Below are 27,862 nucleotides of genomic sequence, written 5' to 3'. Positions count from 1 at the left end.
GGAACGTCAAAAAAGTGCTCCAGAGTGTTTCTCAGCATGAGGGTGAGTAGAAAATGTGGCCAAATCGATTTTTGGGTGGACTATTCCTTTAAAGCAGAACTATGCAACCGTTTTACCTCAATAAATGTTTTTCAGAATCCCTGTGGGGTAAACAAAGACTTGTCTCGGTGATTGGCCGGTCCCTCCCCTCCCCCCGGGGTCTGTGTCCTGAAAACAACGCTTGCAACTTTCAGAGGATCCGACCCGACTACATCTGGCGAGAACAAACCTGCTTTACGGCGCTCATACGGGAGTACAAGTATAACAGCGCGTAAAACAAACATGAAACCCTCGCTAGCGTTAGCAACGCCACCCTTAGGTGCTCATGGATGGCAGAACCAAAAAGACAGAAAAAACCTTTGTCTGACGGGCGAAAAAAAAAGAAAACGGGAGTGGGACGCTCTCTGCGTGTTGGGGGGTGATGCGGAGAACGTTTACGACAGTGAGCTTTCGCAGGAGACCAGTAGGGGGAGCGCTAAAGCAAATCTTCCATAGTTCTCCTTTAATTCCTGACACCATAAAGACCTTAGAAATAAAATGGCTAAATCCTATTTCAGTCGTTTTTTGTGAGTTCATACGATATCATATCGACTGCAGGTTTGTGAATTGAATCGAAATTGTGACAGACTTTGTGATATCGGCAAACATCGGATTGTGATCCAAAAATATCGACATCACATCATATCGCGATGAAGCTGGTGATTAACACCCCTACTAGACGCGTACACCAAGATTACTAATTACACTGCAAAGAAAGGCCAGAAAAAATACAGTAAATACTGTCAAATAGCAACAGCAAAGCACAGTCAATTCCAAAATTGTGTATCACCGCAGTAAATACACTGAATTTCTGTAAATCAAGAAACAGTGCAGAACTGGAATTTCACGGGTGCAATATGTAAAAAATAAAAGCCCACAATTTACTGGGATTTCTTCAAACAATTATCAAATTTATGAGAAAATACCATAAATACAAAAGTGGATTATAAGCCTAAAATTTGCAGTATTATTCAGTATAAATCACAGATTCTACTGATGTGTACATATAAATTTACAGGAGAAAACCATTAATCATTCAGCATGACATACTGTCATTTCTACAGAAAAAGCATGTTTAAAATGTGGTCCATATATTGCTGATTTAAAGAATCACACTTTTATTTAGCAGATGCTTTTGTCCAAAGGGATGTACAACAGTGGGGGCAATTCAGGGTTCAGTGTCTTCCCCAAGGACACTGAGACATGCAGACAGTGGGAGACAGGAATTGTACTCACAACCTCCAGATTGTGGGACAACTGCTCTCCCCACTGAACCACCACCAGCCCCCCAAAGAAAACCATTATTTCACAATGACTTATCAGCTGTTATTTAATGTTATCGATTGACTGGAGCACAAGGGGAGCGCGTACAATGCATGAGCGTATCCTAGAACAGCTCGCTAAAATTGTGACATTGTGCTGCATGGTGGCGCAGTGGTTAGCGCTCTTGAAGGTCTGAGGTTCAAATACCGAGGGCTCGGGGGCTTCCTGTGTGGAGTGTGCATGTTCTCCCTTTGTGTGTGTCAGCTACCCTCTGGACCATCCCACGGCCCAAAAACATGCTTGCCAGGTAAAGTGCTGAGCCTAAATTGCCTCCAGTGAACAGCTGTTTGTCCCTATGTGTCAGCCCTGTGGCAAACTGGTGAACTGTCCAGGGTAACCCTGCCTTTGCCTGAAGTAGCTGGGATTGGCTCCAGCCCCCCGTCACCCTGAAAAGACAAAGTGGCTTGGGAAATGGTTAATTTTTGATGTACCGTAACATATCATAGAGTGTCTGTTGTGTTTATTACTGGGATAGGCTGTAATTTTGACAGGAGATTATTGTAAACAGGTTTGTAAACTGTAAACAAATAACAGGTCTATACTTCAAAATTAACAGGTTTTTTTTATGTTAATTCAGCTGTGATTTCATTTCCTGTAAATCAGTTTACATTTTTCGTCTGTAAAGTTATCTACTGTGCTGCTGTATATTTTACAGGAATTCTCTGGTAACCACAGCTGCCAGCGTTTTCCTGTAAAAGCAACATTTTTTTTAACAGTGTAAAGAAAAAGTTAATCTGACCAAAGAAATTTTTATTCTGCTCGCAGATTTTTTTGAATGTTTGATTCTATCCACATACACACACAATGATGGTGTTACTCACAGGGTTTTATTTGCTCTTCCACAGATCTCTGCTCTACACGCTCGCTCAACATCTGCTCTGTTTGTGCTCAACTCTGCTTTATGATATAAGATTCATTTCCAACAAGCATTGCTTCAATGAAGAAAAAAGCTATTAAACACAGCTTACTTCAGTACTCCCTGTGTCTAGCTGACATGCATATTATCCGCTTGTTAAAATGGAATTACAACCAACGAAACAGATCTCGCTGTTATAATGCAGAGAGCACGATAAAATGACACTTAACATATATAAACAGGACATAGTACCACGTAAAAGTGCAAGTCTTTCCATTAAGGAAGATGTGAAGACAACCAAGGTGTCTGTAAAACAGACGGAGTGAGAGACTTGGCAGACAACAGCATCATAAAACTTATTTCTGAGAGAAAACAGGCTGCATTGAAAGTGTCTGCCAGCGCCAGCCAAAACAGCTCAACAGGGCCATTTGGAGTAAGATGTCTCTGGGAGGATGAAGATATTAACATTGAGTAATGGACATTTACACAAGGTTCTACAGTAGTGTTAGGTTTTCATTGTAAATGGAGCCAAAATCTATAATACACTTTTCAGAATCAGTCAGTTCTTCCAGTGGAATTCATCCTAAATCAAACTCTTTCTCCGATCGGAGACAAGCGGTAATCTCGATCCCTGCCTATGAAGATCGCATGAGTCATACATGGTTCAACTCTGATTTTCAGATAAAACTGGGATTTGGAGCTCAACAGCCCAAAACAAAGCAATTGGATGCCTAACCAGCATGTTTTTTTTTTCTGATTATTAGTCACCAAAATAGGTTTTTAGTAGGGTTCGACTGATCATCGGTGCCAACATCTGGAATTTTGATGCGTATTGTCATCGCCGATAAGAACTCAGTATGAAATGGGAATATTTTGGTTCAGATGCAGCCGTATCTCTCTGTTTGGAGTCGCTGCTTTGCCTTCAGCATTGTCCCGCCCACAGCACCATCTGATTGGTTACAATCAGAGCCTGCAGGGCTAACAGCTGTAGCCCTTCCAATCCTACTTTTTGAGAATGTGGTTGGAGCCGAATCTGGGACGACAGTCGTGGGTCATCAGGGTGAACAGCAGGGGGCTCAGGACGCAGCCCTGTGGGGATTCCCACTTTAATTGAATAAAATAATGTTAAAACAAAAAACAGAGTATATTAAAACAGATATGAGTACCGTTGTAGTGAGAAAGTTAACACAAATGTAAACAACATTCAAATCATCAATGTCATTCCTTCGGAAAATAAAATATTTCATACAATCAGTGTCTCAGTTTCACAGTCTTAAACTATTTTACCAAATTAAAGCTGGGTTAGGGGGTTGGGGAAGGTGCGTGTACGTGTATGTGTATATGTGTGTGGGTGTGTATGTGTGAGTATGTATATATGTTTTTGTATGTGTGGGTATTTATGTAGGTGTATGTGAGTGTGTGGGTGTGTATCTGGATATGTTTGTGTATGACTATGTATGTGTAAGTGTGTATGTGTGTGTGGGTATGTATCTGTGAGCGGGGTATGTATGTGTGTGAGGGTGTGTATCTGTAAGTATGTATGTATGTCTGTACGTGTGTGTATATGTGTGGGCGATTGGAGCTATGTATGAGAGAGTGCGGTGTCCTGTGGGGGGTGGCCCCGGTGGGCCTGGGGGCGGTGGGCCCTGGGTCTGGGTCCTTCTGCTGCCCCCTGTCTGTCCTCACCTTCACTCCTCCTGATGCATGATGGGTGTGTGCTTCTTGGGTCGGTGGCTCTCTGGCCATGGTCGCTGTCCGCCCTGGTCCTGGGGGGGGGGGGGGTGTGTGGCGCTCCTGGCCCTGTCCTTCATCGGGGGGCTCCTGGGTGACGGGGGTGCTGCGGCATCCCCGAACCCCCCTCTCCCCCCGCTCTCATGCACACACACGTAGGGCTTTGGGAGGCGGGCTTATCAAGTTGGGTGTGGTGGAGGGGGCCATCTAAGTGGCCCCAATCACTGCACCCTTCAGTGGCTCGCCTCTCAGTCTTAATTGCACTTAGTCATCTAACACGACCAAATACATACAAACACACACGTCGGGGGGTCTTGGCGCGCTGTGTCGGGGGTGGGGCTGTTCAGGTGGATGAGACTGCTCGTTTGGCCTCACTCGGTGTGGTTACTGACCCTCAAATTTTAATCGCAAACAACATATACTCCATCAACACTCACGAGACGGAGGGGGAGGGAGGGAGGGCAATGGGGTCTTCTGCGCTCCCGTTTCCAGATTCCTTCTGGTGGGGGGTGGGGCGGGGGGGGCTGTTGTTTTCCCCACAGGCCGGGGGTTTGGAGCGGCTGTGGTTTGGGGGGCTGCTGGCTCAGGGGGGTGCATACCTGTCTGCGGCGGGGGGGTGGGGGGGTGGGGGTGGCAGTTGTGGGTGGCGGGGGGTCCTGGATGTGGGGTTCGGTGTTCCCTTGCCTTCCGGGGGGTCTCCCACAGGATGTGACAGTTGGATGACGCGGGAATGTGAGTGTGTTTGGGGTAGGATGGAGTGTGTGTGTGTGTGTGTGTGTGTGTGTGTGTGTTCTCGTATTTCTATCCTTGTTGGGGCCAAATGTCCCCACAAGGATAGCAAAACGTGGAACGACGTGCCTTGTGGGGACCTTTTTCCGGTCCTAAGTAGGAGAAACAGTGTTTTCTTGACCATGTTGTTGTTACTGAAAAAAGTAAAAGTGCAAAAACATTTCTTTAGGGTTAGGCTTTGTTGTGGTGTGGGTTAGGGTTAGGGTAAGGGTCAGGGTTAGGGGCTAGACATGAATGGGAGTCAATGGACGGTCCCCACAAGGATAGAAATACAAGACTGTGTGTGTGTGTGTGTGCTTGTTAGCGTGTGCGTGAGAGGGTGTGAGTGTGTTGGAATGTGAGTGTGTGTGCGTTTGGTTTAGGGATGAGTGGTTGTGTGTGTGCGTGTGTGCATGTGTGTGTGTCAGTATGAGTGAGTGGGTATGAGTGTTGGGTTGGGGCGGGGGGGAGTGAGGCGGGAGAGGACAGGGGGTGGGAGGGGTGGGCCGGGCGGTGGGTTCCGGGTGGGGGTCGTGGGGTGGGGTGGGGTGGGGGGGGGGGGGGGGGGGGGGGGGGGCGTGATGCCCTGGATCTCGGGGTGCGTGGCCGGAGCGCTGGGGGGTGTACTGGCCCGGGGTGGGTAGCCGCCCGTGTGGGCTGGTTCTCCCGGATGGGTCATGGCCCTCCGCCTGGGTGGGGGGTTGGCTCCTGGGCTCTTGGGCCTTGGGCTCTCGGGCGGACCGGCTCCTGCCGGTCGTGGCTCCGCAGGGCCCGAGCCCCGGGACTGCCGGGGTCCCCGGCCGGGGCTTTCCTCTGCCCCGTTTCTGGACCGGAGCGTGGGCGTCTGCCTGGGGGGGCGGCTTGGATCCGGGCTCTGTGATGTCCGCCGGCTGTCTGGGCTCTGAGGGCCTCTCTGGCCTGCTTCTGGCCTTCTCAGAGGTCAGAGGTCATATATGCATGATCACTATCACCATCACTGTCACCATCATATTCACATGATCACGTTGATCTTTAATCACTCTTTACATACTGGGTTACCTTGTCTTCTTGTGGTGGTTAGATTAATGGTGATCTGTAGCAGACCTCTCTTGATGCACGCCCCTAGTTTACTACTAGTTACGACTAGCTATATTAAAAAAAAAAAAAAAAAAAAAAAAAAAAAAAATACGGTTTGTGGTGTCCTTGCATTTCCTTTCTCCCCTACACCTCCTTTTATTTTTGTGGCCTGGTCTGTTCACTAATATGGTTCGGAAAAAAAGAAAAAAAAAAAAATGTATGTATGGTTCTGTAATTTTCTGTGTTGGTTGTCGGCTCTGTTTTGGTGTTGTCTAGATTGGGGGTTTGGGATTGTTCTAGGTTGCGTGTGGTGCGTCGACAACACTGTTTTGTATTGTGACTTTGTACATAGGTTGTGCCCCCCCCCCCCCCCCCCCCCTTCCGTTCTCCCTCTCTTTATCTTTCTCTCTTTCTGTCCCTGCTCTCAGAGCATTTCCGTCCCGGTCCTGTCCGGCAGCCATGCCGGATGCCAGCTTTAAATAAAGGCAGCAGCAGGAGGAGACTCAGTCTCGTCCTGCTGCTAATATTAAAATCTGTTCGGATAGTAAAAGGCTACAATCATACAATATTGCACGCCCCAGCTGCCGAACAGGACAAGGGAAAAAAAAAAAAAAAAAAAAAGCTGGCACCCCCTTCAAAATAAAAACAGACACTACAGGCCTGAGTCATGGCTTGAGAACGCTGAAACCCAAAACTTAATGGTCCTCAGGTGAAATAAAATAAGGCAGAATAGTACCTTTCCCAGAGAAATGTTCCAGTCAGTTCACCTCAGTCCAGATGAGAATGAAAGCACACACAGGTATACACACTGATGTCCTCATGATTTTTGATGCTTTTCCAACGCTGCTGGAGGAACTCTGAGCATCTCTGGCAGCTCACAGCGCTATCTGGTTGTTGTCCTCTTGTTTCCAGGCAGGAACGGACGAACAGCTGCGTGGCTGGCTGCGTTAGCTAACAGCTACATCAGCTAATACATTAGGTACATGCACACAGCCCAAACACGTTTCTGTTAGCTTTAGCCTGCACTTAGCCACCAGCCACCGGCCACAATAAACTTCATGCTGAAATTATCTGTCGCTCACACTATTACCTGTCTCTTACCAGATTGTCAGGCCGACAATCCAATGTACAAGCACCCAAAACTCAAGGAAATGAACTGTTTTCATCCACTTTCCTCTAGCATGCATCTCCCCTCTCATCCCGTGTGCACATCACCTCTGGCTGTCATCAGATCACAAGACCAAAACAACCTGGTTTTAAAGGTGCATCAAGAAGTTTGCATGTTTTATGCGAAACAACGGCCCCTGCAGGCCTTGGGCGTAACTGCATCTTAGTGAAACACTGGTGCCTGTGGCTTGCGTCCATGCACGTGCACGGAAGAGGGGGACTCCTTCCTCGCTCTTTTAGTAGCGCTGGAGTAACCTTTAAAGTCCGAGTTAACCAAAATCAGCCATTTTCTTCTAAACACCTTAAATAAGTCATAAATGTGTTTCTTTACAACATATAAAAGCCATTCCTCCATTTATGATTTAATTTTGGAGGTAGACTTCACAGACTTTTTTCACCGCTTCTGTGTTCAGGATTTAATGGGCGGGTCAGAAATGAGGGCCGCGTTACGTAACGCGGCCCTCATTGGCATAAACCCGCCCCCCGGATGCTGAGCGATATAAAAACATCTAGCGTATTAGCATCGGTGGTTTTCCCGCTAGCTTTCGAGTCTCGGATAGCATCTCGTACGACAGTTTGCAGCTAGCTAACCAGTCAACCAGTCAGCTAACCAGGCATGTCACCTCCACGTCGCTAGTGCATCTTCCCTGCATGCCACAGTGTGCAGGGTAACAATGCCGTGAGCTAAATACACCCTCGCGGGTTGCCCTCGTCCCCGGGGGGCGTCGGCTCACCCCGGGCCCGCCACCGCGCTGAGAGGCGCAGCCGGGTCAGGGAGACCTTCTCCCTGGGGGTCGTGGGGGTTCCTCCGCGGCGCGGTGTCCAACGCCGCCGCGGAAGGCGGGTCGGTTTCAGAGGGGGTCGGGTCGACTCTGGACGCGCGCCGGGCCCTTCCTGCGGATCTCCCCCGCCGCGGACCCGGCGCCTAGCAGCCGGCTTAGAACTGGTGCGGACAGGGGGAATCCGACTGTTTAATTAAAACAAATAAATGACTATTCTGATGGAGACTGTGAGGAACGAGGCTGAGCACTCTGTGCATCTGACTCAGATTCAGTTTTGGCTCTGATGGCTCAAATTGGTAGGGCTGGGTCCATCTCGGGCCCAGCTGGAGGCGGCTCCCCTCCCGCTGTGGGCGTCACTCCAGCGCTTCTAGCTGACACGCCCCCAGTGTTTCACAGCAGAGAGAAGTGCTGGTTTTTACATGATTTTGAGACCTTATTTTATATACTTGGCAATTTTTTTAATCATTCAAATTTGGCTCAGTGGTTAATGACACATGTTTATGCAGTGTGACAAACTCATAACAAAAATTTATTTCTGCTTAACTCGGACTTTAAGTGTCTTTTGCCTGGTGGGTCTGTGCTGGAGCTGTGGCAGTGCCAGAAGCCGGTCTGTTCTTACTTTCTGGAAGATCCATCCTCAGTCCTGCTCAGTTGCTGCTCACTAAGCATCTGGTGGAGTAATGGCGGACAAAATGAAACTTAAGGATATCAGGCCAGCGGGAGGCGCCTTACGTCACATCCTCTCAAATTCTCCCCCAAAAAATTCTGGTGTCGGACCGGCACTGCAACTTTCAAGTGAGAATTTAGCGCTGTTAGCGGTACTTGCAATGAATATGTCAGGGCACATTGTACACATTATTGAATATTTGTAACATATTTATGGTGGAAAATAAGTATTTTTAAAGTTGAAAAACTCCTTAATGCACCTTTAACAAAAATAAATCTTACTTTAAAATAAAATAATGTTTTCTATTTTCTATTTTTACATCATGAAATAAAACATTCCACAATTTAAAAACACAATTTAATTGGAATGTCACGATTTTTTGAAACACAATAATTGACACACAATGGTTTTTGACAGCCTCTTAACATTGTTTTTAAATCAACCATAAACTATTTATTTTAAATGTATCTTAGCATTTCAGCAGGGTTACACAGCCAATCTGCAGTAAAAGCTGCATGCACAGTGCCTGCAGAGCCATAGATGTATGTGCACAGAGGAGAGGAGAGAAGATTTGTTAGTGAAACAAGCTGTGGAGATAGAAGTGTAATGTCTCCTGACTGGCAGATTAATCATGTAGAGGCTGACTTCTGCTTTCCTGACGGACGTGACACCGTAAAACACAGTGAATCTCGACATACATTATAAAGAAAAAGTACCACTAGCTTAATGCTAATTTTGATGAGAAAACCCATTGACATGCTAACAGTTGCACAATAGTTGCAGAACTTAATGGAACAAATTAAACTGAGCAACATTTCATTCACTAAATACAAAACACAAACATTAATTATTTCAATGCTAACAGGCATATATTTCCCTCACTCAGAAAAAGACAGGCAACAATGAAAAACTCTGAAAACTCTGCCATTAGCCTATACAAACAGGAAGTAGCTCGAGAGGCTTTGCACTATTAAAAATTTGACACCAATATTTTCAATTTTATTGCAAATGAATATCAGCTGTAAATATTGGTTATCAGACTCCAAGACCACCGACCTGACAATCGGTACAGGGCTCGAAAGGATGACGTCAGCAGTGGAAAAAACTGCAATGCATTGTGGACTTCTCGGGATGCCGAAACATTTGTTTACGCCAGCTACAGACAAGATGATGCGATCGTGTTGTTCTTTTGTTTTTTGTTTGCAAAGTTTTTTTTTTATAAATTAGAAACATGGAGCAATCATGCTTTGACATTAACTGCCACAGTCGTTGCCACGATCACTCCAGTAAAAAAAAAGAACGAGGGATGACATCTTTCTCATTCCCAACTTGGAAGCAGCGGCAGGGAGCTCGGATATGTGAGCTAACAGAGACGCCGAATGGCCTGGAGAGCAGCCGTCAGACGACCAAACATCACTTTTAACGCCATCACCCGACACATGTTGGTGTGCTCCCGGAATTTTCAGACTGGTGAGTTCTGTTATATTACTAGCGTGTTGCAGTGTTAGCTGGTTACTAGCATTAGCCACGCTAGCTCAGGGCAGTAGTAGCAAAGCAAACACTCTCTCTCGCTTTGCTCCACTTCCTTATAGATTACTTTTGATTTTATATCATAATTGTCCTCACTCCTAGGAGATTGACTTTGACAGTACATGGTAACTGACCTCATTTTAAAAGTCATAATGGGCGTGTGTGTGTTTTTCAGGAGACCTGCTGATGAAGTGAATGAAACTCATCCAGACTGAACCTGTCATTACATCTCGGACACAAGGAGGTGAAAGCTGCGGATTACGAAAGATTCCAACGGAGAAAAAGGAGACAGGAGATTGTGACGGCAGTTACTGCAGCTGCTGCACCTGCAGCTCACACACCAGATGGGTATCAAGCTCCACAACAGAACAACATTGTGGAGAATGAGCAGTGTGTCAGTTGTGAATGTATGAATGGTGAAATTAAACCTACACTAAGGACCTTTTCAACCTTAATAAAACATTTTAATATCTTTTGTGATGATACTTCGACTTACCACTAGTTGAATGACCCTCTGTCACGGGCTGAGGGCGTCAGTATTGCTTTCACTTGGACTAAGCAGCTGTGAGGAGGGTGGTAGGAACCCTGCACACTAAAAAGCTCCAAATGTGCGGACTGCTTTATGGCATGCGTCACATCACGATATAACATTGTTTAGCCACCATTAGATTTATTCAGATTCATTACCTCGTCGCTATCCATCCTTCACACAGCCACTGGAAACAAATGAAGGTGAGTTCAGTCCGACAGCACGCCACCGGGCGCACCATTTTACCACGCCACGCGCTATTCCTCATGGGAACTGTAGTATTCGGTCAGGCAAAACACTACCGCTTTTGTCCACTAGCACCGCCAAAATCAACGAAAACTGAAAGTTCCTCAGTGTTGCTTTAAAGGGGCTGTATCATGCAAAATTCACTTTATATACCTATGTTTTAACCTTGTTATATAGTTATGTACTCGCCAAAAACACCCCAAAAGCGTTTTTTTTCCTTCTTGCCTGTGTGTTTAAGCTTTCCTTGTGTTTGTGCTGCTCAGAGAGGCAGCCCCTCCCGCACCGTGAAAACGCTCTGTTTCCCACGTTGACGTCACACGGTGAAGATGGCTCCCCGGAGCCCCCCTCCCGCAGGCCCTCGGTAATCAGCGTTGCTGCTTTTTGTAACTCCGATTACGGAGATAAACTTGAACTATTGTCTGAAAGCAACAATCAAGCAAGAGCAAGAGTCTGAAGGGTCTGAAGGGTCTGCGCTTGGTGAGGTTCTAACAGGAAAAGATGTTTTTGCGTGTGGAGAAGCTAGAGCTAAAGAGCTAAAGCTAGCCAGCGTATTTGTTTTGAAGCACTGATTGGTTGAAGTCCGTTGTCAGTCAAAGTCCACAGGGGGAGAGGCGGGATTTTCAGTGAAACGGAGCACTTTCTCTTCCAGGTTTCAGAATTAGCCCCAGAAAATCTTTTATTTCACACAAAATTACTTTTTCTTAGTGCCAAAAATAAACTATTACCATGTTAATGCCATTTCTAGGGTTTGGACTAGCTAAAAAACCATGATACAGCCCCTTTAAGTCCATGTGTGCTGAGATGAACCACTTCTTTTGTTTTGTTTATCTTGATTATATGTGACCAAATTCTGTTTTTCTGTAAATAAAATTGATGGCTAACAGTCTTCCTCTGCTTAATTCTAGTATTTATTCTTAACATTTCATTATGTCCATGACAGGTAAACCTCCTCACCTGTTAATTGCTTATATGGTGACAAAAACCAGCCCTCTACTTTAATAAGTTAATAAGACTATGGTTAAAATAAATATTGTAGCTTAGTAGCTATTTATGAAACTTCTAGTGCTGTCAGTTTTAATCGCGTGTCTTCAGATCACAGGAAAACATCTAAACATACATGTGGATAACATACAAACTGCTTAAAGAAAAAGCCTTCAATTCAGAAATTGAACCAGGAATACTCTGAAAGTGAGGCAAAAGTGCTCACCAGCACACGGGAATATTTAAATCCTATAAAGCCGCTAAAATTAAATAGGAATCTTGGGGGGGGGGTGGGGGGGGGCATAACTCAATCAAAACAGATACAAGCCAACTCATCCCATGATGATCATTAATTCTCTGAGACGTCACTAAGATGGAAATGTAAAACTGAGCTGGAGTAAAAAAAATAAATCAAACAAAAGACACTCCAAGTTTGTCTCTTTGGAAATAGATGGACAAACCCCATCTTAGATGGCGGAAATGCTGCTACTGGCTGAAGAAAATAGTTCTTCTGCACATGGTCAGTGATGGACAATCAGAGCAATGTTTTCCTCCACAGAGTCAAGACTCCCAGTCCACATTCTCCTGGACTCGGTAGCTTGAGAGTACACAGTCACTGGAATAACAGTTCAACTTGGTGTTCTGTCCTCATGAAGGTCTGTGTTCACCACTGTGGATGTTTATAGCGTATTGTTCTCCACACATATTCATAGTTTCATTACATAAACAACAGCACCCACTAGTGGACTGGCATGCTCACTACATTAATGTCAACATTTCTGGAAACTGAAATGTGAAACTTTTTTTTAAAATGAAGATGCAAAAATGATGCTTTGTTTACTTGAAACATTGTGTAAATGAGGTTTCAAATGCATGTTTTTGGACTGTGAAAGAAAACTAGAGTACCCTGAAAGCCCAGACATACACAGAAAGAAAATGCTAACTGCACATGCCCTCTCACTGATGCTAACCACTGCACTTCTGTGCTCTCTGGATGTAGCTTTTGCAGTTAATTTACTGTAATAATGCTTCATACTAAACTGAGCCACTGACTATTGTACCTGCTCCACATCAGCGCTGCAGAGTGACTGTTCTGGTGTAGCTTCACAGAGGCCCCCGGTGTGTCTCCAGTCACTTAGTCTTGTTTCATAAGGAATCACAGTCTTTAAAATTTAATGCCCTGCACACATGAATGCCTGCGATATATGTATATGCTCAGAACATGCTGTAATATCACAGAGCCAGAATCAGCAATGCTTCATGTGATAGAGCGTAAAGCTGAAGGCAGTTTAACGCTTCATGTAACTGATGTTACTCCACACCTGACCTTGAATCATTTATTAAACAGAACCTCATCTGCCTTCATTATTGTGGATAATGAAAGCAATGTAGAAAAACAGCATGCATTGATTGTTCATGTGTTAAAAAAGGCCTCTAGATGCAGAGCCTGCCTGGCTGTACTTTCTCACATAGAAAAATCTTACTGAACTGTACAATATGATGTGAGTGAGCTTTCTGTGGCGAGCGAGCATGTGAGCGCTGCCCTACATAACCGCACCCCTCACCTCTCCTGTCGTTTTACAGGACGGGCTTACCTGGAAGGCCCTGCTCAACAGCCAAAGCCCCACACAATCCTATTTGAAGTCTGCTCTGTGGATTTAGCCACTTTTTAAATTCAAATCACTGGCAGTGCCGTGCCAGGACAGGGGGAGGGTGGGAGGAGAAGGTGGACTTAATATAAAACCCAAATCCCATTAGAGATGGACGGAGGGAAAATGAGGGGTTGGCACAGCGTGGCCTCGCCACACGATGTGAGGACAGAACTCTTTGATGGAGGTCAGAGATGACGTCCCATACGCCACAGCCTACTCTCTTTCACGCTGCGTACTTTTTTTTTTTTTTATCACATCTCCACCCATCAAACTGGAAATAGCCAGAAGTGAAATGTATCATTACAGGATCTGTGTCCGCAGAGGAGCACTGCTAGAAGGAGTAGGTGACTTATCTGCCACAGACGAGGGTCTTTGGGGTAATAAAGCATGCATGAGAAGCTGTTTCCCTCCTCTGAATGGGGTATCCATGTCGCTTGGTCCCTGCGTAGCCTGCAGACTCTCTGAAGTGGTCGACTTAGCATGGCCTTCTTGTATAATTAGTCTCCTGAACCATGTAGGATGTGCTTCTGGATGGCTCACCTCCTCTGCTTTCATTTACCCCCCCACCCCCCCTCTCCAATGCTGTTATTTCTCCTTGTGTTATTCTCATAAGACCATGGTCACTCACAGAGATGAAGTCATCCTCAGGCTCCGCTAACGTAATGCTTCAAGTGAAAAGGCATTGTTTTTCCATTTTGGTTTCAGAAAGGTTTAGCACTTCCCAGTGGCGGCTGGTGGTACGTTTCCCTTTCTTGAGACGCTTCATCATTCTTCAGTTTAAGCCAAATATTTCGAGCATTAATGTAAATACAATATACATTATAAACCACATAGTGATGGGTGGTCGAAAAGGAGCCCCACGTTGCAGGAGAGGGTGGTGGGCACCCGTGTGCCCTCTCTGAGCGATGTCCATTTACACCGCAATGTCAGAAATGTTGAAAACAATGTAGGACCAGGAGAATCTGGACTGAGACCAGAACCAGGAGAATCTGGACTGAGACCAGGACCAGGAGAATCTGGACTGAGACCAGAACCAGGAGAATCTGGACTGAGACCAGGACCAGGAGAATCTGGACTGAGACCAGGACCAGGAGAATCTGGACTGGGAGTCATGACTCTGGAGGAACACGCTGTTCTGATTGCTCATCTACTGAGCATGTGCAGGACAAGTGTTCACTCCGGTCTTGCTGTGCAGGACCAGTAGCGGTGCTTCTGCCATTTCTATGCTGATGAAGTGTTTTCAAAAAGTTTCACCTTGGGAGCTCTTTTCCAAAATCATAGCTGCACTTACTGTGAAGCATATCTTAAAGTTGTGAGGTGTCTGTATTTCTCTTCGTCCTCATATTGATTCCTTGTCGGATGGCAAAACAGAGACTTTACTGTTCCAACTCGTATGTGAACTGGTTTCCTCTGTATTGTCCTCTGTTACTAAACTCCCGAGCAGGATTAGACTAAAGTTTTATCTGTATTTTCTCATACTAGAGTTGCCTCAGAAGACATTGTTATGGAGAAGCGGTATCAAGCACTCTTTTTATTGCATCAGAGCAACTGAATTCATCCAAAATTTATGTGACTGCACAAGAAAAGCTCTCCACCGATACTTGTGGGCTTGTTACCTTTAGAAATACCAGCTGCAATTTCTAAAAGAAACCCAATACTCGATCAATTAATAACTACATTTGAGGTTGAAAACACCTTCAATAGACATAAGTTATTTGTCTTCAGGTTAAAAATCCTCTCGTTACTTCATTAGTTTGTAAAGAACTATTGTTCTCCAGATTCCTCCCAAATTTGCATCATACAGGATGGAAATGGAGTGAGAGGCGATTCACATCTATCCTTTGGATTTGTAATTCAAGTTATTCAAAAATGATGGAGTTCATGATGAAGTTTTAAATGCAACCAAAATCCCATAGCGTAAGTATATATTTTGGTAAACGTGATTAGGTTGTTTTTTTAATGAGTAAACCTGACACATATTGCACAGGAAAAACATGATGATTATTACACAGAGACTGGAACAATGGAGCTCTGCCATACAGGAGAACAGCTCCACAGACAGATCCAGAACCAGAACACACAAGAGGAGCCCAATTTATACCAAAAGCCACCAGGGGGCAACAATCACGCAGGTACAAGCGAAAGACATCCGAACAATGAAGAGCAAAACACAAGGAGAGGAAGCCGAGGAGCCTGAATTAGAGGCAGGCCACGTTTACAGGACAACGCAAACCAGTGAATCACTGAACACTGATCATGTGTTGGGTGTCAGGTTACATGATAACTGCGGTAATTCCCACTGAAAACGGTTTCCAAGTTCGAACTTTTTCAAAATACTCCGATGGGAATACCGTCTCTCAAATTTCATTACAAAAACAACCACCGGTGCCCTCTGGTGGCCTGGCATCATAGCTACATGTTTTCAGTGTTTCTGGGAAGGTTCCTAATTATCTCAAACAAAAACTAAAAAACGAGGCGTTCTGTGCTTAAACGCTGTCATCTAAATGGGGCCTTAGAAAAAACACGACACAAAACATGAACTTTGACACTGTTTTACCATCAGTAGCCATTTATAAAGGCCGATGAAGAAAAACAAAAGGACGAATGTAGACTTTTCACCAAAAAATAAACCTAATATTGTTTCTATTCTCTTTTTAAGTGTGTTTTAGGCTACAGAAATAGAGATAAGTAATAAAAACTAAATCATATGGTCATTTTTTTTCACCACTGTTATACAGGCCTTTGTCGCACTTCCTGCCTCCAGTACACTGAGCAGAGTCCAGGCACTTCCAGTAGCTACCATAGTTACTGGACAAAGGCCGCTTCCTCTCACCGCTGTTACTGCAGCGTACCGGGCTGATCAACCTCAAAACAAACAGCTATAGCTCAGTTTCCACAACTTTCCAAAAGTCGAGCTCCTCCACAGCTCCTGGCTGATCAGGAGGGATGAAGGTCTTTATTTAATATTCTCTGGGCAGCAGGTTTGTCTGCAGTTCACACTTTGACCAGGAGAGCATTTATGTGTGGAAAAGTGCGTAGAAGAGGCTAAAAACCAGCACTGCACCAGGCCAGTGTCCCTGGAACTGCTGGGGGGAAAGTGGGACTCAGCACCAGTCAGTTTCAGACGGGTTAAAGGTCGCCATGGAGCAGACACGTCCTCTCCATTGTCCTCTGGTCCTGACACTGAGAGATGTTCTGTTTTCTACGAGCCACTGCCCTGTTTGAAATACCTGCTGTCTGTCAGCGGCCGAACTGTTCGTTAAACAGCAAACCAGCGACGGCGTCTCCAGAATCAGAGCTCTGACCTCTAGAACTGACGAGCAACTGCTCCTGAAAGAACCTCTGTCCCTGATCCAGTTCGGACGGTTTCACTCTGGAAAGTTCATTCAGCAGTCGAACCACATCGTCTGGTCCTGCTTCAGGGGGGTTATGGAGCCACGTTGTCCAGCGGTGACTATCAGCCGTTGAGCCATTTGTTAATCAGAGGTGACAGTTCACTGCTTCCCCGATTTCAGACGGGTACTTCTGGTTTTAAATCTAACGTGACATGAGCCTGTTGTTTTCTTATGTCAGTATATGTTTAATTAGCTTTTTGCACATGAAAGGATAAATTTGGTGAAAGCAACAGTAACTAAGTATAAACCCATGAGCTCAACACTGCCCTCTACAGTGAGCTAGAGGTACTTCCTGCATTGCTCGTGCTTTCTGTGAAAAGATACTCAATATAGTTTTATTTTATTTTATTTTATAGTTCTTTGGGAAGTAAGGACTTATAAAAGAAACAAACATCATATTGCAGATAAACTGTGAGAAAGCAAAAAACACTTTCGGACTTGGCCTGGGTCATTTGGAGTTTCATCATCTGAGCTCAAGATTAAAATGTTTGGAATCATGTAGACAGCCCATGGAAAGTACCTGGCAGAACAGATAAAGAGACACAGAAGGTCGATGGATAGTGAGAAATGCATTGGATCTCTCCAAGCATTGTTGTGGACGTTGTCAACAGTATGTTCAGTGGCTCCAGTCCCCCACAACTCTAAAGCTGTCCAACACAGGGGTCCAACACATTTTAGTTCAGGGGCCACAAACAGCCAGATTTCATCTTTAGTGAACTGGATCAGTGAAACAGTCATTTCATTTTATTTATTTATTTCGAACATGCACACAAAACGGACAAGAAGGGGAAAAAGAAATGCAATAAATTCTAAAATTACACGAATCTTAATTATACATGAAGGAAAGGGAGTAGGAAAAAAAAAAGTTAGTTTACTCCCACGCCTCAGGTGCCCCTGAATTCTTACTGCTTACACTTTCTCCCATAACTGGCAATTAAACGAAGCACAGTAGTTATGTCTACTCTGCCACTGCACTCATACAATCTGAAAGTTTTAACTTGTTTGCTTCATTGTACACATGATGAAAATGTCTATATTTTCACAAAACAATTAGCCTCTTGCTCTAAAATAGCCCCTGATCTCTGCTCGGATGCTAACTTTTTCCCAGCGTTGACAGATGGAGCGACAGAGCTGTAACTGCTTTCACAGTGATCCATTCACTGCATTACACCAACAATGACAAACATTTTCAAAATGAAATGTGTGAATAATGTTTAACGAGTCCCTGGCCGAGATAATGCCCCTGCAATGTGATTCAAACTGATGTTTGACCTGGGAGTCATAGTCTGTGCTCATACTGTGGAAACCGACGGCCCCTCTCCCATCAGCGGCCGTCTGACCAGTCATTACAGCCAGTTTATGTGGGATGTGAGCTGATCACCCACGAGCTGCAGCCGCAAAACACAGATGAAGACAATCACGTAAAACTGAGGTCACTTGGTTCAAATACCTGGATAGGCGAAGAAGAAACCTGTGTGTAGGAGGCCATTGAGTCAGTCTGACCTTTGTCAGAAAGGACCAATCAGCTACCTTTGAGCAAAGCCCTTTGACCCCCTGCTGTGCTCCTGCAGCCACACTTGGAGAAAGCCAATATAAGTGGGTGTATGTTACAATACAAAGCACACTAGAGAATTTTTTTTTTCCGCTATCGCACGCATCATGGAAAACAGAGAACTACAGAAGAACTGCAGATTGAAGAAGTGGAGCTATGTATATAACGGTGATTAGCCATCGTAGATTAGCTAAAGAGCAGCACTCCCCAGGTCACATTTCCTCCATGCTTCAGTACAGCCCAGATTGTTCCTAAGCTGTGGGAAAATGAAGAAATAAATGACTGGGACATGGGAGGGAAGGAGGGCAGCCTGGCTTTGCTTGCCTGCCTTGTTAAAGGAAAGAATAATTACTGGAGCATTACACAGTAATGCATCAAATGATCATGTCGGTTCGGAGCCTGCGTGGGAATGATTAACAAGCTGGAGTCCACTGAAACGGGCACTGGGCAAATAAAACAGGGGCTGCACGTTCTCCCGCTGTTTTATGGTTGCTACAAAAGCAGAAATAAATACTTCTGGTGTTCCTCAACGATGTGATATGCAACTATTTCTCAATATACCTCAGTATATATTTCTTCATTAGCTGCTCTATTTTTCACTTACGCTGTCTGTGGTTTGTTTTAAGAGCCCGCAGGTAAAACATACCCACCTGAGCTGTTTTTATTTATTTTTCAGTTTTAGTGAGATTTTTGCTTCTTTTTTTTTCATTTGGCAAAAGTTAAAAAGCCCAACAGTGACAGATTGTCCTCTGCAGGAAACGACTATCCGCGGTACAAGGGCGCCCGGGCTTTAATATTCAGGCGTGCACACAGATCCTGAGCCTGCAGTCTCCAGACTGTCGTCCCTGTAACAATACATTAGGTCACATTAACCACCCACGGCACATGTACAGACAGCAAGAGACACTAGCTAATTGCCAGAAGCAGAAAAGGTCAAATAATTGAACATTACGCCCAGCATCCAGCAGTGGACAGTAAAAGTCTTCACGGCTGATCGTAATGAAGCATGTGAAGAGGCGGTGGAGACGGAAGACAGCTCAGGTATTACAAGATGACGGCGGGAGGGTTCAGAAGAATGCCATGAGGCTAGTGTCTGCTAACAGTAACATGCCACATAACAGAGTTATGAAAACAGGACGGCGCAGCGGTCCAGGGTACACGGACGCATTGCCTCCACCCACTTCCAAATCCCCCATGATGCACCACTCAGCAGCATTTAATTCCCATTGAATGAGGACGCAGTGACCCACCCAAATGCTGCCTTGACTGATTTGATTGGTTAATGTTGATATTTATGATGATTTATGATGAGCCAATCAGAGGCCCGGGAGAGAGGAGGGCGGGTCATTACTAATGAATTATTCTAAAAAGATTAATCAAGCCTTATGCATACCCACGTCTCTGTGAATGTGCAAATGGTGAGAAACGCCCACATGAACGTAAACTATGACCTCTGGTGACTCAGTAAGAAAACAACAATGTGATGCAGAAAAGATCTATAAAATCAGGAAACACTGGATTTTGTCTGGAGCAGTCTTGACTGGAGGCCATTCCTTTCACCCTCCGGTATCATCGTGAACAGCTTAGTCTTTTGAGGTCATTTTTTTTCTCATTGATCTGGCTGTAATCTTGCTTGTGTACCATGTGACATATTTTAATGTCAAATTGCTCCACCCTTTCAAAGTGTCCTCCGAGAAACTGCCTGAAAAGTACTATATATTACCTTCTTATCTTCGTTTTATTGCAATATGTTATAATGTCAAAGATTTTTGGTATTTTTCTTCTTACTCCGATAGTCACTTCCGTTATTTTGTGTGTTGAGTAGCTGAGTGAATCACGGATGATGGAAGAAGTTACTTCAAGCTACAAATAAACACCTGACCGCCGTGTCGGTTCTCCTACAGAGAGGTGACTTTGACGCTGACGTTCCACTTCAATGGCAGTTTGTAGATTCACACGGCGATCAAACACTGGATCAGACCCACAATACCCCCAAAGTGTCATTCGGAGGTTTGTGTGATTGTCCCTCTGACGTCCATCCAGGAGACACCAGGTTTGAAACACGAGCATGTCTCGATCACACATGAGCAGCTGGCATCTCCCCTCCGCACACAGCTCACACGAAAGCAACTTTCTAACTATTAATACATTATTTTACAGGTAATGATCATTTGGACCAGGTATGAATCGAATTGCTCATCATGGTATTATGATAGAGAACACAATCTGTGAGTGCCAGACTTAATTTAATCTGACCCTCTCACACACATATATTCACCTCTCATTTCCATATATTTTCTCTCCCACACACAAACATTGTATTTTTACACACATACATTCTCAATGTACACACATATGTTCTCCTTTCACATGCATATATTCTCATTTTCACACCCACACATACTTTATCCTCTCACATGTACATTCTTCAAAAATAAATCGGCATATATGCATATGTGCGAAGAAAATACATGCATGTAACAGAAGAATGCGTGCATGTAAGAGGAGAATATATGTATGTGTGAGTGTAGTGGAAAAGTGAGGCCTCAATGACAGTGGGGCCTTGTGGTTTACAGAAAATAAACTGATGGATGGAAAACAGTCAAACTGTAGCTGCAGAGAAATCCACCAGGACTAAATGTCAGCAGGATGCAAAAGAAACTCATATCCATCATCAGATAATCACAGGTAAGTGAAACATCACCAGAGGAGAGAGACGAGTAGTGAATGTGAAACAGCGGTGAAGAGCATCTCAGTAACTGCATGGGTCCTGATGCCGGACAATTCATCAAAGCAGTGCAATTTGGTATGTGATATCCATGTTGTTTCTTTTCATCCAATCAATCTCCACTCTCTATAATCACGATCATAACTCCAGCACAGCCCCCATGACAAACCATGCAGTCAGAGAACATATTGCATTTTGAACTGAAGCTCCCACAAGTGGAAAGTGTTCCCTCAGCCGGACTTATATAATGTATTTAAAGCACGGAATCCTATCTTACTTCTTTAATTAATTCCATAAATCATTATTAATAACCTTTAAAGCCCCCCATCTGCATGGTTGTAATCACCATAGTCAATCTTTGGTGTCAGGTTTGATTGCCAATCCATGTCCTTCTCTAATTGACCTTGTCCAGTGAGGGAAGAGCAGACAATATTGCTTTTTCCCACTGGTGCCTCCACTCATTTCTACTCCAAATGAAGACTGCTCCCAGTTTGTTCAGCAGATTGAATTCCATCACGTTCTCCTTCAAACGGCTGACATGCAGGCTACCACAATTTGAAGTGATTGATTTTGCAAAATGCGAACAGACTCCAATAAAAATGGATGAAAAACTTTTAGCTCATTCTAACAGAGTGTGTTTAAACTCATCAGTGAAGTGTTTTAGAAATATTCATGATTAGTCTGCGACACACCTGACGCAGTGGTTTCCACTGCGTCAGGTGTGTCGCAGACTAATCATGAATAACAGACCTGAAAAAAAAATTCTTCTGCTGTTCTTAATACAAAAGGTAGAGGGGATACCACAACTGTTGTTCCATCATCTCCTGTGTATTGTTCCTCTGTTTCAGGCCCATGATTCTTCTTTTATTTCTTCAGATGTAGTCTTTGCCTTTGGCCGACTTCCAACTCGCTCTGTCCATCAAATCCAGCCGTAATGGAGGTTTTTCTGTGGCGCTTGGGCAGCTGTCTGCTGTCGTCCAGAGACATCTAGTGGTCCCTCAGAGTGGCGGTCAGCTGGTTTAGGAGCTGACAGGCTGGTCCGGCTGGCTTCCAGATGTCTCACCAGTGTGAGACACTGCTCTCAGTCTCAGGCTGCAGTGGAAAAAAGAAGCGGTCAGCTCTTCTCTCGGGCAACGTCAACAAGGTAGTTTGTCTCAGGAGCTGCCAAAGCAGAGAAAAAAGAGAACAAGGCTTCTTTAATGTGAATGAATATCAGTTTTGAAAAAAGAGAGTTTTTGTTAACATGAACTGTTACAATTATTTAATAAACACATGAAGTGAATTTAGTAAAGTCTCTTCTTTCATAAGTCTGTTTGCCGTAGTTCCCCTGTTCCGAGTTCCGAGTCCTGTTCCGAGGAACTTAGTTCCCCTAGTTTCGGGTCCCGTCCCTGAGTTCACTAGTTTCTAGTCTTTTCCTGTCCAGAGTCCCCCGGGTTCCTCCTGTCTCCCCAGGTTCCAGTCCTTCCCATTTCCAAATCGTCAGTCTTGTTCCTGGTCTTGTCTTGCCAGAATGGCCCGGCTCTCAGTCGTTGGACTGTCAGGTGCCAGACCCTGGTGGGGGGACTGTCTGGACCCATTGGGTCCTGCACCCTGGCTAGGTCTCCCATCCTCTCCTGTATCCATGTCTTTCCCTGTGTACGTCATTCCCTACTGCCTCGCCTCGTTACCTTGTCATCCTATCGTGTCTCCGTCCCGTTTCCAGGCCGACTTAGTGCCGTCTCTGTCTTGGTTCTGTTTTGGCTTGTCTTGGGTTCCTTGTGGGCTTCTGGTCTTTCATGCTACCGGCTGTAAGTCTGTTTTGGGCTTCCACAACAATGTACTTGGACTCTTTCAAAAATAAACCCATCAGTACTCCACCCTCCGGTCGTCACACAAACCGAAAAAGCAACAAAAGCAATTAACCTTTTCTGCCTCAAAAGGATTTCTTTAACATCGGCAACTTCAGAGCAGTCAAAGCACAGTGGGAGCGTTTCTCTCAGCGTCGCTACGAAAATAGAACCGTTCAAATGAGAAGATTGATTTTGTATTATTCCATAAGTCGGTGGAATGGATGTCTCTGTAATGAACTTTTATCTAGAAAACCCTCCATTCAGCTCTGTTGAGTTTGAAGTGCACAAATGCCAAATTATGCTGTTTCAGTATGACTCGATAAATTGGCAAAAAAAAAAAAAAGTCAAAGTATGAGCTGAAGAAGGGAAGCACTTAAACCTGTCCACCCTCCTGACAGTGGTCCGATGTAGCTTTGCACGACCAGAGACTGTCAGAGAGTTCTTGTTGGGTCTTTAATGCTGAAGGAATCTGTCCCTCCAGTTGGCATTAACGTATATTGATAGCTGGTCTTGACAGTTGTAGAGTCAGTGTAATGTTGTTATAATGAGCTGTGTTTCAGTTATAATTAGGGGCGAACATGTCTCCCATCCAGAATCAGGGGATTTTCCTGCTGCACCGTAGGTTCAGGTTGGCCATAGAGGCGATACTGATACAGATTCATTAATCCGCTTTACCTTGAACTAAAGATGACAAAACTCTGCTGTCACTGTCCTTTCTCCCTGATGAAATAGTGTTTCGTAGTGTTCCTTCTGGTGACACCATTTCATTTCTCAGCAGTCACTATCGAATCCTGCCGAACTTTGTGAAATGATCATCCGCGCCGTCCATGTTTACTCTTGATCATTTGATTTACTGAGCGCAGACACAAAAGTTAAAAAATGAGACTCCTCTTTGTGCCCTTTGCAATTCCTTAGCCTGTCAGAAACTAGGCTGAGAAAAACACACGCACGCACATGCATGCACGCAAACACACATCGGTGGGGTGATTTATTTTAAGACTCTGAGATTCTAAGAATGCCATTTAGTAAAGATGGCAGTAGGTAATAAATCCTCATCAAGTCTGGTACATCCTGTTAGCTTCTTCTCTCCTCGTGACAGCTTTTTAATAAGCTGTGTGTGGTCCTGTATGTGTACTTGACATTTACTAGCTGATGTTACCCCTCCCTGTCCGTCAGTGCACATTATGCATATTCTCCTGGAGCCCGAGCCGAGCATTATAGCATGTACTATAACCATGTCATTCACGCTGTTCAAGGTTTGCGGGGAACGGGGCCAGCCTGTTTGTTGCCGTAATTGATTTCTTTTCAGCAGTGCAAATGAGTTTCTTATTTCTTTGGAAGTTATTTATATGGAAATGGTGTGATGTTGTGACTACATTAGAGGAGATATCCTCACCTCCCTTTAAAGTCGCCACCTCTTGGGGAAACTCCCTTTGTTGCCAGTTGCTGTTTTGCTGTTTCTGTCAGCAAAAATTAATTGGTGTCCATTTTAACTCCCCCCGAGTCTTAATTTCTATGAGCCGAGAGATACTCGGCCCAATTATGTGGTGTAAATAACATTTGCTCCATAATTGCTTCAATAAAGATTTATCGCCTTCTCTTCATTGTCCTTATGTTAACGCATTCCGCAGCCAGCCAAAGGAGACTGAGGTATGGCTAAGTCATCTGTCCAACAGTTAAAGACAAACTGCATTTCAGATCATGGTTGTGGCCTTCTTCATGAGGCCCTCCAGAAGGCAGACAGAGAGCATGCTCATGTTGAAGCTTGTTGATCAGAATGTCACCATGAGTGAGGTGATTTGCGAACAGGACGGTTCAGACAAGCGTTTTGTGTCTTAAGGTTTGTCTCACTGTGTTGCATTTGAGTGCTTTCACAAGCATGAGCACTTTGCTCAGTATCAGACCCATTACCTGATGCTGGTATCAGTGCGTTCAGATGAGTTTGTGTTATCACACAGTTCCAATTATTTTCACCAAAAGGAAAAAAGAACCTGAGCTTTGCTATCAAATGTGTTCGCCTCTCATTTTGAATGAGGACTGGACGTTTTTAGCTAGATATGCTAACACTGTCAAATTACAGCTTTAAAGTAAATTAGATTTTTATTCAACACCTTCATAGACCTTTCATGCCGGGGACAATTACCAAGCTAAGCATGTACCATTGCAGTTCAGGGGCAGTGAAGACCATGACATTTTATATTATTGCTCAGATTAATAATAGATGATTAGTCTGGTTGGAGGCATTAGCAGTTCACCAGTTAACAGCAGCGTGTGAATGCTGGGCCACGTGAAGGCCGGACTCGCATGGCGGAGGCTTGTCATCACTCCCGCCGAAGGTCCACGGCGAGAAAACACTCGGGTCAGACCAGTCCTCAGTTTACTGACACGTCTTCACATGTTTTCTGAATAATAAAGTGCTGCACATTTCCGTGAGCGCAGGTTTCTCTGCATGTGAATGTCAAGAAAAGAAGCTACAGAATGAGGTCAGCCTCCTTCGCTGCAAAACGAGAGCCGATTCCGATGTGTGTGCAACGTGAAGCACTTCTTTTTTTCAAGAGGGAAGTTGGAATTATTGCAGGCAGACAGCCAATCTATTGTTCCACTGTATTTTCTCTAAATACCACAGATGATACATTTAACATGAGCAATGGTCTCAGGAAATCTTTCCAGGTGATGTACGATTAAAACTGCTTACAGCTGTATTAATGATGTTTATCAGGATGATGACTGGTGAGGGAGGAGTCTGCCTGGCAAGAAGATCCACTGCTCATCAGGGACCTTGGAAGCATCCGTTTGCCACCATTACTAAAAGCTATTGCTTGCCTATTCATCCGATTCCCCGTGTACGATCCAAATAAACAGGCGTTGCTTGGTCTGCCAGGTGGATCTGGGGCTCGCCACCTCCTCTCCTCTGTTCCCTTTCCTGTATTAATAGCTCCTCAGGAGAGCCAGAGAGGTCTGTATGTCAGGTTTTATCTCCAGAGAAGAGCAGGGGAAAACTAAATGAAGCCTGAACCTGAGAACAGCCCCGTCGAAGTTTCTCAAGGGGATGCTCGGAGCACATTAAGGGAAACATCAGTAATGTGCAAAACAAATGGAGGCATGTGAAAACCCCCAAAGACTGTTCCCCCACCAGCTACGTTGAGCCGCTGCCATAAATCTCAGGACCCCTGTGCCTGCTGGTGTATCCAGACTCGGGGAGGGGAAAGAGGGACAAAGTGGAGCCAGGTTTTCTTCCACATGGAAACAGTGTAGCTGTCAGAAGGAGGCATTTCATTCCACTGCTCCGCTCTGAACGTGGGCTGCTCGTTGTCTCTTTGCCAAAGGCTTTTTCAGACTTGATACACTAAACAGTTCATAGGAAACTTAAAGCAATTACCCATTGTTGATGTCCGGAGAGTATTTCTCCTGCCTTCAATGACAGTCTGTTTGTAACTACATGATTTGGATAAAGACTAATGGAGTGTGAGTAAAGCACAGGAGCAACGGGATTATACTAATAAAGATGTATTATGGCCGAGAACAAAGCGCCTTGGCAAGGTATCCGACCACTGGGGCTTGTGGGCTGCTTGTGGATAGGTTAGGTGGGCGGTACACTGAGAGCTGTACGTTTCCCCTGATGAAATGCATCATGCTCAGCAGACTGAGTTCTTACACAGCGACTAATAAAAAAGCAGCACTGATTAACTGGTGTGACTGGAGACGCGTGATTTCTCCAGATCAACAGGGATATTTTATTAGATACCTTATAGTGATTCAAAGTGAGCACAGTTTTGATCAATTTCATGAAAGACAAATGTGAAGAAACTTTTTGAAATTAATGGTGAAAGACTTTGGCATAATTTCACGGAAACTGGTGGTGGCATCCCTGGAGTCTGAAAGAAGATGCTTTGACTTTTTTTTACACAATAATATCTTGTTTGCTGCACTTAGGGGGTGGAATCACAGCAATAGAGGGTAAAATGGATTTTAACAAGTTTATGTTTTCTGAAATACATAGAAATTGTTGCTAGTCGTGCATGTTTCAGCCGGCATGAAGTTTTCAGGTGAAGTGCAGTGTGCGCAGAGCAGGCCTCACGTCTGACACCTGAGGGGTTTCCCTGATCCTTTGCATTGCAAACTATGGGCGCGATTTGCTGAGATCCTGAAAAACCCTGCTGAATGGCATGCTCATGCCAACGATCAGTGAGCATTGTGCAGATGATCAGCTCAGAATAACACCCAGAGGGATATCAGAGGAGGACACAAACCAGGGTTTTAGATCCTGGAAGTAGAAACGGTTTTGTTTCCGTGTCCATTTGCTCGTGTTCAACAAGCTGTGAAGGGATCAAGCAAGGAGCTCCAACAAGGAAAAAATGTGATACTTGAAGTTAGTTGAGGAAAATAAACGAAATGGAAGGATAACTCGCTATGGGGTCGCTCACAAAGTCAAAGTTTCAGGTTCAACATGGAAGGTATGTCAGCATATAAAAGTCCAGGTAAATTCTCTCCCCTCAATACCAACGGCTGCTCTGCTAAAGCCTGAATCGAATCAGGTTGTCTTATTAAATGTGTTAAAACAGGCCTGAAGTCATGGTCCACCATGATAACTACACCATTTTCACTGTTTCTGCCGTTTCCATTTTGTTTCTGAAACAAAAATACATTTTCTCTTGAAACAATTGTCTAAATGGGGCCTTAGAAGGACTTACAGCAGCTCATGTGTCAGTATGGTAATGATCCCTTCCACTTTAAACTCTGATTATTGCATCGAACCGCACATGTTCCTGAGGAAAAATGCAAATCAGCCACTATTGATCTCCAAACAGGAACTGTGGTGTCAAAGTTTAGCCTCTTGTGGCAATTCACGTTATTAAAAGACAGAAGCGTCGCAGCAAACAAATCTGTGGGCAGACTTAAAAAGTGCACATTTTTCTTAATGGCGAGTAATGAGAAAAGAAAATCCTAGAAATCTCAATTAAGTACCTTTGAATACTCAAATCAAGCGCGGTT

The 27,862-nt window shown here is 44.6% G+C and overlaps 1 long non-coding RNA gene across 1 annotated transcript; it reads right to left on the bottom strand.

Annotated features, from left to right (window-relative positions):
• Window positions 1–4,221: 4,221 nt before the first annotated feature.
• LOC115392141 (uncharacterized) lies at window positions 4,222–7,964 on the bottom strand. Its single transcript, XR_003931823.1, has 3 exons — window positions 7,898–7,964; window positions 5,498–5,500; window positions 4,222–4,235 (listed from the first exon to the last, which is right to left on the bottom strand). It is a non-coding gene; the product is annotated as an uncharacterized LOC115392141 (long non-coding RNA).
• Between the last annotated feature and the right edge of the window lie 19,898 nt (window positions 7,965–27,862).

The sequence above is a fragment of the Salarias fasciatus genome, chromosome 1 (genome assembly GCF_902148845.1).
Source record: "Salarias fasciatus chromosome 1, fSalaFa1.1, whole genome shotgun sequence".
Taxonomy (NCBI): domain Eukaryota; kingdom Metazoa; phylum Chordata; class Actinopteri; order Blenniiformes; family Blenniidae; genus Salarias; species Salarias fasciatus.
The sequence above is the reverse complement of the archived record's forward strand: the minus strand, read 5'-3'. Positions and strand labels throughout refer to the sequence as shown.